General features: G+C 37.0%; 1 protein-coding gene across 3 annotated transcripts in view; it reads right to left on the bottom strand.

Moving 5' to 3' along the window:
- The window catches only part of TET1 (tet methylcytosine dioxygenase 1), a 153,208-nt gene that overhangs the window by 125,506 nt on the left and 12,829 nt on the right, over positions 1 to 14,873 (bottom strand). The window lies entirely within an intron of this gene.

Raw genomic sequence — 14,873 nt, 5'->3', positions numbered from 1 at the left:
GAGGCTGGATTTGAACCCTTGTCCTCCTGACTCCAAGGCCAGTGCTCTATCCATTGTGCCCTTGTGAAAGACATTCTGACAAGGTGGCTGTAATTGACTGGTATTGCCCTTGGTCATTTGTAGAAGTTCCTCCACTTCTAAAGGAATCTCCCAAGGATTAGGGACCCTCTCAGGCACTCCCCAAGGTCTATAAAGTCCTTCTATCCCTGAGCAGTAGGATCCTTTGCTGAGACGAAGATTTTAGGTTCAGTAGCTTAAGAACCACTGATCTCTCTAATAAATTGATTACTGCTCAGAGCTCTTTCTGCTGAATTTTATTCAGTCCACACTCCCATGGTCTTAATTATAATCTTTACGTGAATAATTCTCAAATCTAGGTATCCTACCTTAAACTCTGCTGAGCTTCACATCTCCAGTTGACTTTCAGACATCTTAAAATAGATATCTAGTAGATATTTAAAATAACATGTCCAAAACAGGATTCATCTTTCCTCCCAAAATCTTCCCACACCCCCACAACTTCCCTATTACTGTAGAAGGCAACACTATCCTCCCAGTCCCTAATATTAACACCTAGGTGTCATCTTTGATTCTTTACTATTTTTCACCCTCAATATGCAATCAGTTGTCAAAGTCTGTTATTTTATTCTGGCAACATCTCTCTAATATACCCTCTTCTCTCCTCTGATATGGTCACTACCCTAGTATAGTTACTCATTATTTCATGCCTGGACTACTTTAGTACCCTCCTAGTGGATCTGCCTGTCTCAAGTTTCTTCCTGCTACAATCCATTCTCCATTAAACACTGAAGTGATTTTCCCTAAATCTCAAATCCAACCATTCCACTCCCTTACTCAATAAACTCTAGTGGCTCTCTATCACCTTATATGTCAAATACAAAATCCTCTATTTGGATTTCAAAGTCCACCATAACATAGGTTTCACCACACACTGTCGTTTCCAACCTTTTAAGTTTTTTACACTTTACTTTCCATCACCATATTCTTCAATCCAACCACAATGACTTCCTTGCTATTCCATGAATAAGACACTTCATTTCTTGACTCTAGGTTTTTTCTCTGGCTGTCCTCCATACCTAGAATACCTTCCCCTTATCTCTGCCTCCATGCTTCCTTCAAGTTCCAAATAAAATTCCACTTTCTTTTGGAAGCCTTTCCCAATCTCTTGGAATTATAGTGCCTTCCCTCTGTTACTTAATCCCTATTTATCCTATATAAAGCTTGGTTTACACAAAATACTTTGCTTGTTATTCTCCCCACCCCCACCCCAATAGATTGTGAATTCCTTGAGGGCAGGGACTTGCCTTTTGTTTCTCTTTATATCTCCCAGAAATTTGCAGAGAGTAGATTTTTAAAAATTTTTTTTTTTTAGGTTTTTGCAAGGCAATGGGATTAAGTGATTTGCCCAAGGTCACACAGCTAAGTAATTATTAAATGTCTGGAGTCAGATCTGACTCCAGGGCTGGTGCTCTATTCACTGCACCACCTAGCTGCCCCCTACAAAGTAGATTCCTAAATAAAAGTTTATTGCCTGAGCAGGGATCTGCTTACTAGAACTAGACCAGAAGGATGCTACTAAAAGAGGAAAAATCAGAATTATATTAGAAAAATACTTCCCTGGTTTAGTCAAAGCAAAATTCTGAAAATTACCCATATGTCCCATAGTTGGGAAATATCTAAGCAAACTGTGGCATATGAATATAATAGAATGATATTGGGTCATAAAAAGATGAAAAATAATAGTACAAATAAATATGGAAAAGGAATTACATGAAATAATGCAAGTAAAGAAAGCAGAATCAAAATAAACAACTAACACCTATGTAAAAATGATTACAGCAACATCAAAATCCAGAAAATATTTGAAGAAAAAAAGTGCTCAAAAATTCATTAGTAGGGACAGCTAGGTGGTACAATGGATAGAGCACTGGACCTGGAGTCAGGAGTACTTAAATTCAAATCCAGCCTCAGACACTTAATAATTGCCTAGTTGTGTGACCTAGGGCAAGTCACTTAACCCCACTGCCATAAATAAATAAACAAACAAATAGTTAAATAAATGAATAAATAAATAAATTTAAATTTCTATTGCTATCTCCTTAAAGTTAATATTTAAAGGGAAGGTAGTAAAACTGGTCTCAGAAGTCCTTGGACTATCATTTCTATAATCATAGATTTAAGAATAACAGGGACTTTGAAGATCTTCTAATCTAACACTCTTATTTTATAGATGAAAAAGCTAAGAAAAACTAAGTAGGGGAGGCTAGGTGTGGAAGTGGATAAAGCACGGGCCCTGGAGTCAGGAGTACCTGGGTTCAAATCCAGTCTCAGACACTTAATAATTACCCAGCTGTGTGGCCTTGGGCAAGCCACTTAACCCCCTTTGCCTTACCAAAAAAAACCTAAAAAAGAAAAACTAAGTAACTTGTTCAAAATCATGCAGTTAAGGTCAGTAGTTAGTGAAAATTTGAACCTAGGTTTTTTGAGGCCATATCAGCAATCTTTCTACTGTAACAGGCAGCTTGGATCAGAATCTTAAAATAGTTTAAAGATTTGAGCACAATATACTTTAAGCCATTAAGCAGAACCATAAATTTTTAAAATCAATTTCATACATTTTCTCCATGGCACCTAAAAATACTCTTTTTACTTAATCTGATCCAGTAAGCACATTACCATCATTATTTGGCAGATAGCTGGCTTAATACCACCTGTGGGGTGTGGGAGAGCAGGAAGCAGGATCTGCTTTCACCAAAGGAGAATGTAATAAAGATAATGGAGATTGTAAAACTGCAATGTTTCTGGTTTGGCAGACAAAGTAGACCTGATCCCCGGAAAAATTCCTGAACCACAAGTTCTTGGCTTCTCAAAATGAGAAAGGCCTTGAAATCTTTAGGAATTAACTCATCAAGCTGATTCAGAGGAGAGCTGATTTTAATTTAGGTCATAGCTAATAATCAAACTAGAATGAAAATCCAGTTGTATTTCTATTTAAAAAAATAGAATTTTGAGCTTTTATTGTCCTTTTTTCTTGAGTTCTGATTTGCCTGAACTTTGTATTCTTGTCTAACTCAGCATTATCAAGGCAATCAATGGTAATTCTAAGCCCGGGGGGGGGGGGGTGGGGTGGAGGAGGGGGTGTTGCTTTTCATGACATTATCACAGAGCCTGCATTTTCCTAGAAACTTCTTTCCTAGAACTCTTGCTAAGGTTACTGTCAATGAAACTTGAGTGTTCCAAAGGCTCTTTTGGATCATGGAATAATTATAAGATCATAGCTCTAGTCCCACAAAGGACTTTAATTACACAAAAGGACACAAGTAATTGAAAAGTGATTTAAAGTCTTAGTGTGTAATGGGGGATCATCACTGGCCCCTGCTATATTCTAAGTAGACCTCTCCTTTATGGAGAATGCTAGGAGTAGAACTGAGTTTTCCTAGCCAATTCCACAGAGAACTGTTCTTTCCTCTAAACAGCTAGACACTGAAGTCATGACATGTTACAAGTTGGTTTGCTATATTATAAAAGATAAACAGGACATACCAGTGCAATTTTATTGCCTTTGATTGATTAATTGATTTCCAAGAGACTTTCTTCTCTGATAAATGTATTTTGATTTAGAGTACCTTGTTAATTAAGAGGAGATAGGGTAAATGCTTGCTTAATTCAATGGACACCCTTCACCCCAAGGAGTTCTTTTGTATAGAAGAAAAAAATTCCTCTCCTACACTTGATCTACATTGTTTATGAAGTATTTTCCTTTTAGGAAGATATTAGACATTAGTCAAATACAAACTTAAAATGATTTTCCTGACTCTGTGTTGGGAATATAACGAGGTAGAGTCACTGAGGAAAGAGTCTTTAGAAGTTCTCCTTGGTCTATAACCTGGACCAAGTATGAGCCCAAGGCTAAGACATTATCATTGAGAATGGCTATGGGTACAAGTACATTTAAGAAATGTTGAATAATCTCTAGCATACTCTAGTTAAATTGAAAAAAGACATTAGAAAGGTGAGAGGAACCCAAGTGCCTTACATATCATGATAAGGCCTGAGGGTTTGTGGGTAAAGGGACTTAAGGAAGGCTATTTTATTATTACAAAATGTGAACAAAGGAATGAAGGCAGGGAGTGAAAGAAGTTTCCTGATGCATCAGATATGTCCAGACCAGTTCTAGTTTCTTACAACATACTCTTCTTCAGTCTGTTGGGTGTTTCCTTTTTTGACTTCAGGTGAATCACTATGACCATAGGCAAAACTCTTCCAGTGGCTTTTAAATCCCATTCATAAGCTGTAAAGGTGTTAGTTTAGCTCAATTTCATTCTTCTCCCACTTCTGTGGAGGAAAAGTCCTACTTCCTTCCAAGAGACATGGTATCTTTGAGGTCTTTGGGAAGGGGGGGGGATTTGGATCAGTTTCCTCCTTTGCAAGATGAATGGTTTGGTCAAGATGATTGCTGAGGTTTCTTCCTGTTAAATCCTACTATTTAAGGTATAGTATGATAAAAAGAGTAGTTCTGAGTTATAGTTACCTGGGTTTAGGCAGTTAATGACCACCACTATAATCTTGGTTGGGCAAATTCACCTAATGCCTCTGTACCTCAGTTTCCCATCAATTAAAAAATAAATTGTACAATATGATCTCAAGTATCTAAAATATTTAATTGTGATATGAAATTCTATGAGTTCAGGGAATAGTCAATAGCCTAAACTGGCAAGATTGGAGCATATGAAAGAAAGGGAGAAATGAAAATAAGACTCAAAAAGTAGGTTGGAGACAGATTGTAGAAAACCTTGAATGTCAGTTCAGAGAACCTGAATCTTTAGTGGGAAATGGAAGGTAATGAGGTTGAAGGTTTATTTGTTTTGTTTTACAAAAGAGATACATGATCAGAGTTGAATATTAGAAAAATTACCTTTGAGAATGCTGAATAAGTTGGAGAGGAGAAAGGAAAGAAGCAAACTCATTAGTGTTACAAAGCCAATAAGAAATGTCAATGAATTTTTAACTTAAATATGTATGTATTGCCTCAATATAGTTTGTAGCATATCCATTCTTCTCCATTTTTGTGACTCTTGTTCAGATTATTCCATAAATTTCATCATGGCAGTCCACTCAATATACAGGAGTGGGGTCCTTTCTTATAATTTATTGGCATCATGATCATTACCCCCAAAGCCTGCAAATTGCCCATCAATTATCTGACCCTGTAGTTATCTCATTATTTTTTTTGATAATATTTGGTTGGTAAATTGGTGATAAATTCTTTGGTTATACAACCCATGAAGTAAAAAGGAAAAAGCCTTTTGCAATAATCCAGGGAAGAGGGAATAAGAGCTGAGCTAGGAGAATAACAATAGAAAGAGAGGGTAAGAGTGGCTGGGTGGTGCAGTGGACAGAGCACCAGCCCCAGAGTCAGGAGGAAGTTGAGTTCAAATCTATCTCAGACACTTAATAATTAGCTGGTTGTGTGACCTTGGGTGAGTCACTTAACCCCATTGCCTTGCAAAAACCAAAAAAAAAAAGAGAGGGGGCAGATGTGATAGATGAGAAGCAAGGTTTATTGGACTGAATAAATAATTAAAATGCAGGAAATATGGGGGAAGGAAGGTTTCAAAAATAAAGTGTAAATTGTCACCCAAAATGGGAAGTCAGAAGGAGGAAGAGGTTGGAGGAGAGGCAGAGAAAGATTGCATTGCCTCATCTTTCAAATCTCTTAACTTATAGTTAAGAGTTAAGACTCTTTGCAAAGTCACAGAGGTATCTCAAACATATACTCCAGCAAAGAAATAAAAAAGAAACCAGGCTGAATAGTGATTGAAATATACCCCCCAAAACCCCAAAACTACAGTCTCTTCATCCAGCTCAAGATTGCACAAAAGAGTAGTAATAAGCCAACAGTCATTGGGCAAAGAGTCCTTCCAGAAAAGCCAAAGCAAATGCAGACAAACCAGTAGGGGCACCTGAAGTGCTATAGATCCATAGACAGAAAGCCTAAGGTGCTCAGAAATAATGCTTCAGTGCTGTCAAAAACTTGTAGTCTCCTGATTCTCTGACAAGCCAAGAAGTAGCAGCTCATATTAGCATCCCCCAGTCCACTGAACACTAACCCAAGATGTTCAGAGGAAGGGGACTCTGAGGAAGCACCTCAACCCCTGATAGTCCAGGAAACTTCACTGTGATTCCAAACACAAGAGTAACAAAAGACATGGAAACTCAGGGTCTGGAACAAAGAGAACCTGACAATTCCATCCAAGAATGCATATGGCCTTGGCACAATATCCCAAATCAGGAACTGAAGATGGAGATATGAATTAAAAAAAAACACATCAAACACTATGAAGAGATATTGCAGGTCTAGAAATACCCAGAAAATAAACTCATTAGAAGACCATATCTACTACAGAACATCGTAGAGGGAAAAAAAATAAAGTGACCACAAAAACTGTAAGAGTAGCTAGAAGAATTTTTAAGAGGTAGAAAATAAAATTCTAAGTTAAGTAAGAATTCTGGAAGAAAGAAATCAAAAGGAATAAATGGATTTTCATTTTTTTTGGTATACCTAGCACTTATGATAGTAAGTAGTTCATATATATGCTTAAGAAATATTTATTGATTAAATAATTAAACTATTTATATCTTTTGACATAGCAATACCACTAGAATGTATAGAGATAAAAGAAAAAGCCTGTGTGTATAAAAATTTTGATAGTAGAATGCTTTGCTATAGTCAAGAACTGGAAATTAAGGGAGGATCCATTAGTTGGAGAATGGCTAAACAAATTATAGCTTATGAATGTTATTAAATATCAATGCACCATAAGAAATTACTTGAATAACCTGGGGGAAGGGGAGCTGGAAATAATGATGCTCAAAAAGAGGGGAAAAAAAGAGGGAAGAAAAGAGGTTCATGATGGGGGTAGCTAAGTGGTGTAGTGGATAGACCACAAGCCCTGGAGTCAGGAGAACCTGAGTTCAAATCTGACTTCAGACATTTATTAATTACTTAGTTGTGTGACCTTGGGCAAGCCTTACAAAATAAAAAAAATTAGGGTGGTAAAAGCATTTTTTAAATGCTTAGACAACAATAGAAGAAAATACAAACAATAGTTTTGAAATTAATGCTTTTAACTTATTTTATATTTTAGAAAGAAAAACAATTGGGGCGGCCATGTGGAGCAGTGGATAGAGCACCGGCCCTGGAGTCAGCAGTACCTGGATTCAAATCCAGGCTCAGACACTTAATAATGACCTAGCTGTGTGGCCTTGGGCAAGCCACTTAGCCCCATTTGCCTTGCAAAAACCTTAAAAGAAAAAAGAAAAACAAGCTATATATAATGGAGATTTGTCATTTTTTCCTTACATATGAAAAAGCTTGGGCTTGTTGATATTTGTCAAGTTCAGAAAAACAAAGAGCAAAAGTGAAAATAAAGAAATTAATATCATAATTATTTTTGATTGGCTTTCAAACCTTTGCTTTCAAAGACCCCTCTAAATCATAAATTTAATGAGGAATTTGATTTTATGCATTGGTGGGATAGAATCCATCAAAATATCCCCAACATGTGTAGCTAGGTGGCACAGTAGATAGAACACCAGCCCTGGAGTCAGGAGGACTTGAGTTCAAGAATGACCTCTGACTCTTATTAATTCTTTAGCTGTGAGACCTCAGACAAGGCACTTAATCCCACTGCCTTACAAAAAGAAAATCAACAAAATATCACTGGATTGACTATATTTCATGAATGTAGGGTATCAAAATCCCATAGCCAGTTCTATGGTGCAAAGTATCTACTGATATGCTGATCAATGGAGTAAAAATTATTCTAAAAATATTTCCCAAAGGAGAATTTAAAGACATGTAACATCTGCCCTCAATTGTGGATACTGGTAGCAAAAATGTGCTGGAGCACATAGCATACAGCATGCCACAATGAGATCCGGCTGTTTGAAAACATCCTCTAAGGCAAGTGCTCCCAAGAGGGAAAAGCAAGAAGCAAGCAGTGTCCCCATTAATTCCCATGAGCCCCATGTGGTAGCAGACCCACATTAAAGAAGCAGTTGTAGGGGCAGCTAGGTGGCACAGTGAACAGAGCACCAGCCCTGGAGTCAGGAGGATCTGAGTTCAAATCTAATCTCAGACATATAATAATTACCTAGCTGTGTGACCTTGGGCAAGTCACTTAACCCTACAGCCTTGTCAAAAAAAGAAGAAGCAGCTGTAGGTCTATCCAGTCTTATATTATACTTGCATTTATAATTTTCAAGCATAAAAAATGTATCTGTAATAAAGTTAATTCAACCTATTCCTAGATATCATTGGAAAGAGAGCCTAGCACTGGACTTGGAAGTGAGATGTCCTAGGTTCTAATCTCACCTCAAATGTCATCAGTATGCTTCTGAGTAAGTCATGTATTCTCTGAACCTCAACCTCCTCATCTCCAAAGTGAGGACCGTAGTAACTTAGAGGACCAAATGAGATCATTTTTATAATTGCACTTTACAAACCTAAAAGTACTATATCAAGGTCAACTATCAAAGGACAGCTATTTTAGTTGGTCAATAAATATTTATAAAATAACTATTTTGTGATGGGCACTGTGCTCAACCCCGGGGAAACAAAAATGAAAAGAGAACAATAATCTCTGCCCTCAAATAGATTAAGGATATAATAGGGGAAGAGAACAGACAAAAGAAAACTAGGGGCAGCTGGGTGGTACAGTGGATAGGGCACTGACCCTGGAGTCAGGAAGACCTGAGTTCAAATCCAGTCTCAGACACTTAATAATTGCCTAGCCCTGTGGCCTTGGGTAAGTCACTTAAGCCCATTGTCTTAAATTTTTAAAAATAAACAAAAAAAAGAAAAATATACATCCAGACCTCAGGAAATTTCTAAGTCAGGAGAACCTTAGTTCAAAAGAAAATTGAAAGGGGTTGGGCTGAGGTGGTAACAGAGTGATATCCCCAGGGAAAGCCTGCCACATTCTGGGCTGAGCCCCTCCTTCAATATGCTTTGACCTTCAAGGATCCACCCTGTAAATCCACAGAAAGTGCTGAAGAGGTGGGGTTTCAAGGCTGATGGTATCTAGAAGGTGATAAGGTCTTCCCAATAATGAGCTTCCTGGGTCATTGGTGGAGAAATTGGAAAAGTCTCCTTAGAAATGAGATTTTCAGAGTCAGAAAATATGGGTCCAAATTATGGTGCTGCCAAGTTACTCAAGCTCTCTGGTCCCAAGTTTCCTCCCTTGTAAAACCAAGAAATATTTGCTCCCCAAATTCCTAAGCACAGCCCAAGTCAAATTTAAAAGCTATTGGTCTAGGTCTCTATCCAGAAGAAATCATAAAAAAAATGGGAAAAGTCCCACATGTTCCAAAATATTCATAGAAGAATTGGAAATTGAGGGTCTGCCCATCAACCGGGGAAATGGCTAAACAAGTTATGGTACATGAATACTATGGAATATTATCATTCTATAAGAAACCATAAATGGTCAGACTTCAGAGAAGCAGGGAATGAATTACAGGTACTGATGCCAAGGGAAGGGAGCAACTCCTCTTAGCAGTTCAGAGAGCTAGAACAACTGTATTTGACCAGCTATGGACAATGTTATCCCCATCCAGAGGAAGAAAAACAAAAAACAAAAAAACAAAATCCTTCAGAATCTGATGAACTTTATAAAACATATCTCTCATATATCTTTTTCCCTTAAATTCTTATTCCTCATACTGAAGATGACTAATCTATAAACATGTTTATCAAAAACATGTATGAACAATGTTAACCTGACTTTGCCACTGAAGGGAGGGGGTGGGAAGGGTGGAAGGAAATTTGTAACTTAAAAATATACATGTGTATATGGATGAAAATAAATAAATAAATATTTAACAATATTTAACAAAAATGCTATTGGGAAATATTTAATATAATAAATAAAAATACAACATGAATCAGAAAATGTTAATTTATGGCTTCCTTAGCTAATGAAAACTGTAGGGATACTTAATATCACTGCTCTAAATGACCTCTGAAGTTTCTTCAATTCTAGTCTTATGAGTGAATATTATTAGCATTATCCAAAGTGTTGGACCAGTTACTATAAAAGAAATATCTTGCTATAATAATTCATATATATGTGTTATAACCTTTTCATCAATTTGTCAGTATAGTAACATTAAAAGAAGTTCAGGTGATGCTAAACCAACCCCAGAAATTATTCATTTATTCAATACATTAACATTACCTGGGGAAGTTGGAACTATGATGTCGTTGCTAAGATCAATTCTCCAAATTGCTCACTTATTTATATCAGCAGATTTATCAAATAAAGTACAAAAAAGAGAGATGTCTAAAATACACCTGCCTATTAGATATCTTTGCCTGCTGGAACAGTAATACCTCAAACTCATTATGTTCAAAATCATCTTTCCCAACTGACACCTTTCCATTTACTCAATATTCTTATTGCACTGGTAACCAAAGCTCAAAAAGAACCTTCTTCTCCTTCCTCACATCCACTCTCCATGCATAGTAAATTGACCTGTCCCATCAATTCTACCTCCCTTGCCTTTTACTTCTGGCCCCTTCCTTTCCATTCTTACTGCCCTCAGTTGACTTTTTCCTTTTCCTTAGCCTACTGCTGCAGTTTTTTAGCAGCAGCTTCTAAGGCAGTGTGACAAGGGAGTCCAAGAAGAACAAAGACTACTGTGTTGAATTCTACCTGAGGGGAAAAAATGATTAGCCAGACAATAGTTCACACAGATTGGCTTTAGGAGCTTAAGAATGGTTGCCATGTAAAACTAGCCTCCATGGATCCCCCTTTCTCACCCTACTAATCAATAATTCTGTTGAGGCAGAGAATAAATCAGAGTATCTAAATAAGAGAAAAACTGAAAAATTAAGTGGTCTTAGACTCAGTACATTGACATAAATGATAACATCAGGGACATTTTTAAGATCCCATCTCATGTGTGAGTGTTCCTGTCTCTACAGGCTATCTCAGTTTTGAGTTTCCTTGGGAGGAAGCACTTTTGGAGTGCCAATAATGATATGTATGGTAAGGATGGAAAGAAAGATGGAAAGTAATTGGGCAGTGATAACTTTAGGGAGAGGCATATAATGAATAAGTTGTTCCCAGAATTAGCCATATGCTACAGATCTGATATCCTATAGTTTTCCATTTTCCCAAGAGTGAGAACTATGAAACAGACATCTAATTTTATAATAAACTGGTTTCTGCTTCCAGTTTTTCTATATGTATATATAAATATACACAGCTATATGAATATATAACTATATATGTGTAAATATACACAAACATTCACACATATACTTATTCAAACATAGGTGTATCCTACACACTGATGATGGAATAATCCTCTGAAAACATAGCTCTGATCCCAATACTCTGATGCTCAAAAAGTTTCAGTAGCTCCCTACTTCCCAGTGAATGAAGACTCAATTTAGCTTAGCATTCAGGGTCATCCTTCTGGTCTTGTAACATACTAACCTATTTATGTATTAAAGAATTCTGCCAAACGGGCTTCTTGCCAATTCCTGAAGTTGACGCCATTTCTATGATAAGAATGTCCCTCCTTCCAACCCTGCCTTTTGAGTTTTTACTCATTTTTCAGGATCCACTTACAATTTCACCTTCTCCATGATGATTTTCCTGATTACAGCAACAAGTTATATATATTTTCATTCTTTCACTCTCTCTCCTTCCCTGTCCCCACATCACTTGAATCACTTCACACTTTAGTTTATTTCTATATACTTATAATAATTTATTTTATAATTATCTTTATCTTCTGGCTACTTGGACACAAAGCCCCCACCATATACTTATGAGAGCATAAAGAGGCTAATTTAGAAATAACCCCACCCAGTTCACCCAAGAGTTTCTTTCACATAGTGGAGATCTGACCAATTTTCCCAATTGAACAGAAATAAGGTTCCAATACAATTCTAGTAAACAGAAAAAAATTATGTTTGCTAAAATTCTCAAAGTTGGAAGGAGTTTAAGTAGTCCCAGGAAGCCAGTGGTCACATCTTATTTTCTATTGTTATTGTATTCTCCATATCTCATAGAGAATGCTTTGCAAATCATGGATGCTTGCTTGCTTAATGAAGGGATTCCTTGTTTCTAACCACATTAACAATTATTGTAACAAGTGTACAATATCATAGGGAGAGCAGAGATTCAAGGAATGGGGTTTCTGTTATGAATGGGAAGGTCCTGTCTAAGAAGAAGATTAAAGGTGAGATAAACTATTACTAGAAGGGCTAGAATAAGGAGTGTTTTCCAAAGAAGGCTGTTCTCTGAGAAGGAAAGAGACCACTTTGGAGGAAGGGAATGGGAGAAGGGTGATAGGAGGCACTCTGGTTCAGTGAAAGCAATAATTAATTTGGAGTCTGAGGGCTCAAATACAAGTTCTGCACTATGATTGATCATGAACAAGTCCCTGTATCTCTATGGGTCCTGTTACATGAACTAGAAAATGAAGGGTTTGGACTAACTCACCAGGGAACTTCTTTCAAGCTCTATAAGCATGAATCCATGGACAGAATACTAATCCTGCCTTCCTCACTGGCACACAGCATAATTGTCACATCCAGATATCAGGAGAACCTGAGTTCAAATGTGACCTCATACACTAAATAGCCCTTGGGAAGTCAATTAATCTTGATTGCCTCACATTCAGGGCCATCTCCAGTCATTCTGCACCATACCTGACCATTGGACATAGATGGTTCTGGAAGAGAAAGTGAGGCTGATGACTTAGTACAGCACCCCCTCACTCAAATCCAATTGATGGGATCACCTCCCTGGTGCATGGTCTTTTTCAAGAATTAAGGACAGGGGGTGTCTAGGTGGCACAGTGGATAGAGCACTGGCCCTGAAGTCAGGAGGACCTGAGTTCAAATTCAGCCTCAGACACTTAAAAATTACCTAGCTGTGTGACCTTGGGTAAGTCACTTAACCCCATTGCCTTACCAAAAAAAAAGAATGAAGGACAAATATCATCATCATCATCATCATCATCATCAGTCACAGATATTAGTGAAAATCCTCTGTACCAAAATCTGAATTTTAAAGAGAAGATAAATTAGAGGATAGTTATTATCATTACAAAAGACTGCTTTGTATTAAACCATGCATGTATGTTTATTGATCTCTATCTGACAAATAGCTTAGAATGTCAAAGGAAATGATATTTTGGAATTGGGGAAAAGAAATCAAGTTATTGGAAGTCATTGCCATTTGAAAATCAGATACACTGCAATGGAGAATACCATCTGTATCCTGAGAAAGAATTATGGAGTTCGAACAAAGACCATTAAAAAAAAACATTATCTTATTATGTAATCTTGCTATCTCTTATATTTTATTTTTTCTTCTTCTTAAGGATATGATTTCTCTAGCAACACATTCAATTTAGATTAATGTATAGCATGGACACAATGTAAAAACTAACCCCTGTGGGAGGGGTGGGGGGAGGAAAGCAAGATTAGGCAAAAAATTGCAAAATTCAAAAAACTAAAATCTTTTTAAAAATTAAAAAAAATCAGATACAGGGGTGGCTAGGTGGTACAATAGATAAGGCACCAGCCCTGGAGTCAGGAGTACCTGGGTTCAAATCCAGACTCAGACATTTAATAATTGCCTAGCTGTGTGGCCTTGGGCAGGCCACTTAACCCCTTCTGCCTTGCAAAAACCTAAAAAAAAATCAGATACAAACTGAAAGCCCCCCCACCTCTGTGCCTTTGCACTTTCCTCCTACATTCCTAAAATTCACTCCCTTCACACCTACACCTCTTAGGGGTCCTCCCTCCTTCAAAGATCTGTTCATTTATCACTCCCTGTGCTTTTCTTTTGGACAGCCCCCTAGTGGTCAATGTTCTCTCCAGTTTCAAATTACTGTGAAAAAGAGATGGAAAAGACTTAGAGAGTGAAACTAGGGTCAGGCAAGCAATACACATAATTTCTATAATAGTGCAAATGAAAAAGATCATTAAAAGGAAGCACAAATGTGAGTAATTATAATGAACAATCAGAGACCAAAACAGATAATAAATTACAACACCTTCCTTTGGGAAGAGAAGAGGGACTCTGGGAACAGAATGACACAAATATTAGTCATTCTAATGGTTGTTTTGTCTTAACTATTTTTTTTTACAAAGAATAGTTTGGTCCTAAGGGAAGTTAGTAAGGCATAAATGACTCCAACATAAACAAAAAAATCAATATCAATAAATCTTATATTTAAAGAACTAATATATATATATACATATACATATACATATACATATATATATATATATTATATATATATATATATATATATATATATATATATAGTTAAATGGTCCAGTGGAAGAATGACACAACTAGGGAAGACACATCTTCACAAGTTCAAATATGACCCTGGGCAAGTCACATATTCCTGTTTGCCACAGTTCTCATTTGTAAAATGAGCTAGAGAAGGAAATAGCAAAACCACTCCAGTATCTTTACCAAGAAAACCCCCAAAGGGGTCACAGTCAGAAAAGACTGAAACAACTAAACAACAAATCATACACACAAATACACACACACACAAACAAAAGTTACAGCCCCAATAGAGACGAAGTTCTCTCATAATATAAATTGTTTTTCAGTTTACTTTTATATCCCCAATTTCCCAGTGCCTAGGAGTATCTTATAAATGCTTATAGGATCATATTTTTTTTTAGGTTTTTGCAAGGCAAAGGGGGTTAAATGGCTTGCCCAAGGTCAAACAGCTAGGTAATTATCAAGTGTCTGAGACCGGATTTGAACCCAGGTACTCCTGACTCCAGGGCTGGTGCACTA

The sequence above is a fragment of the Macrotis lagotis genome, chromosome 4 (genome assembly GCF_037893015.1).
Source record: "Macrotis lagotis isolate mMagLag1 chromosome 4, bilby.v1.9.chrom.fasta, whole genome shotgun sequence".
Lineage (NCBI taxonomy): Eukaryota > Metazoa > Chordata > Mammalia > Peramelemorphia > Peramelidae > Macrotis > Macrotis lagotis.
The sequence above is the reverse complement of the archived record's forward strand: the minus strand, read 5'-3'. Positions and strand labels throughout refer to the sequence as shown.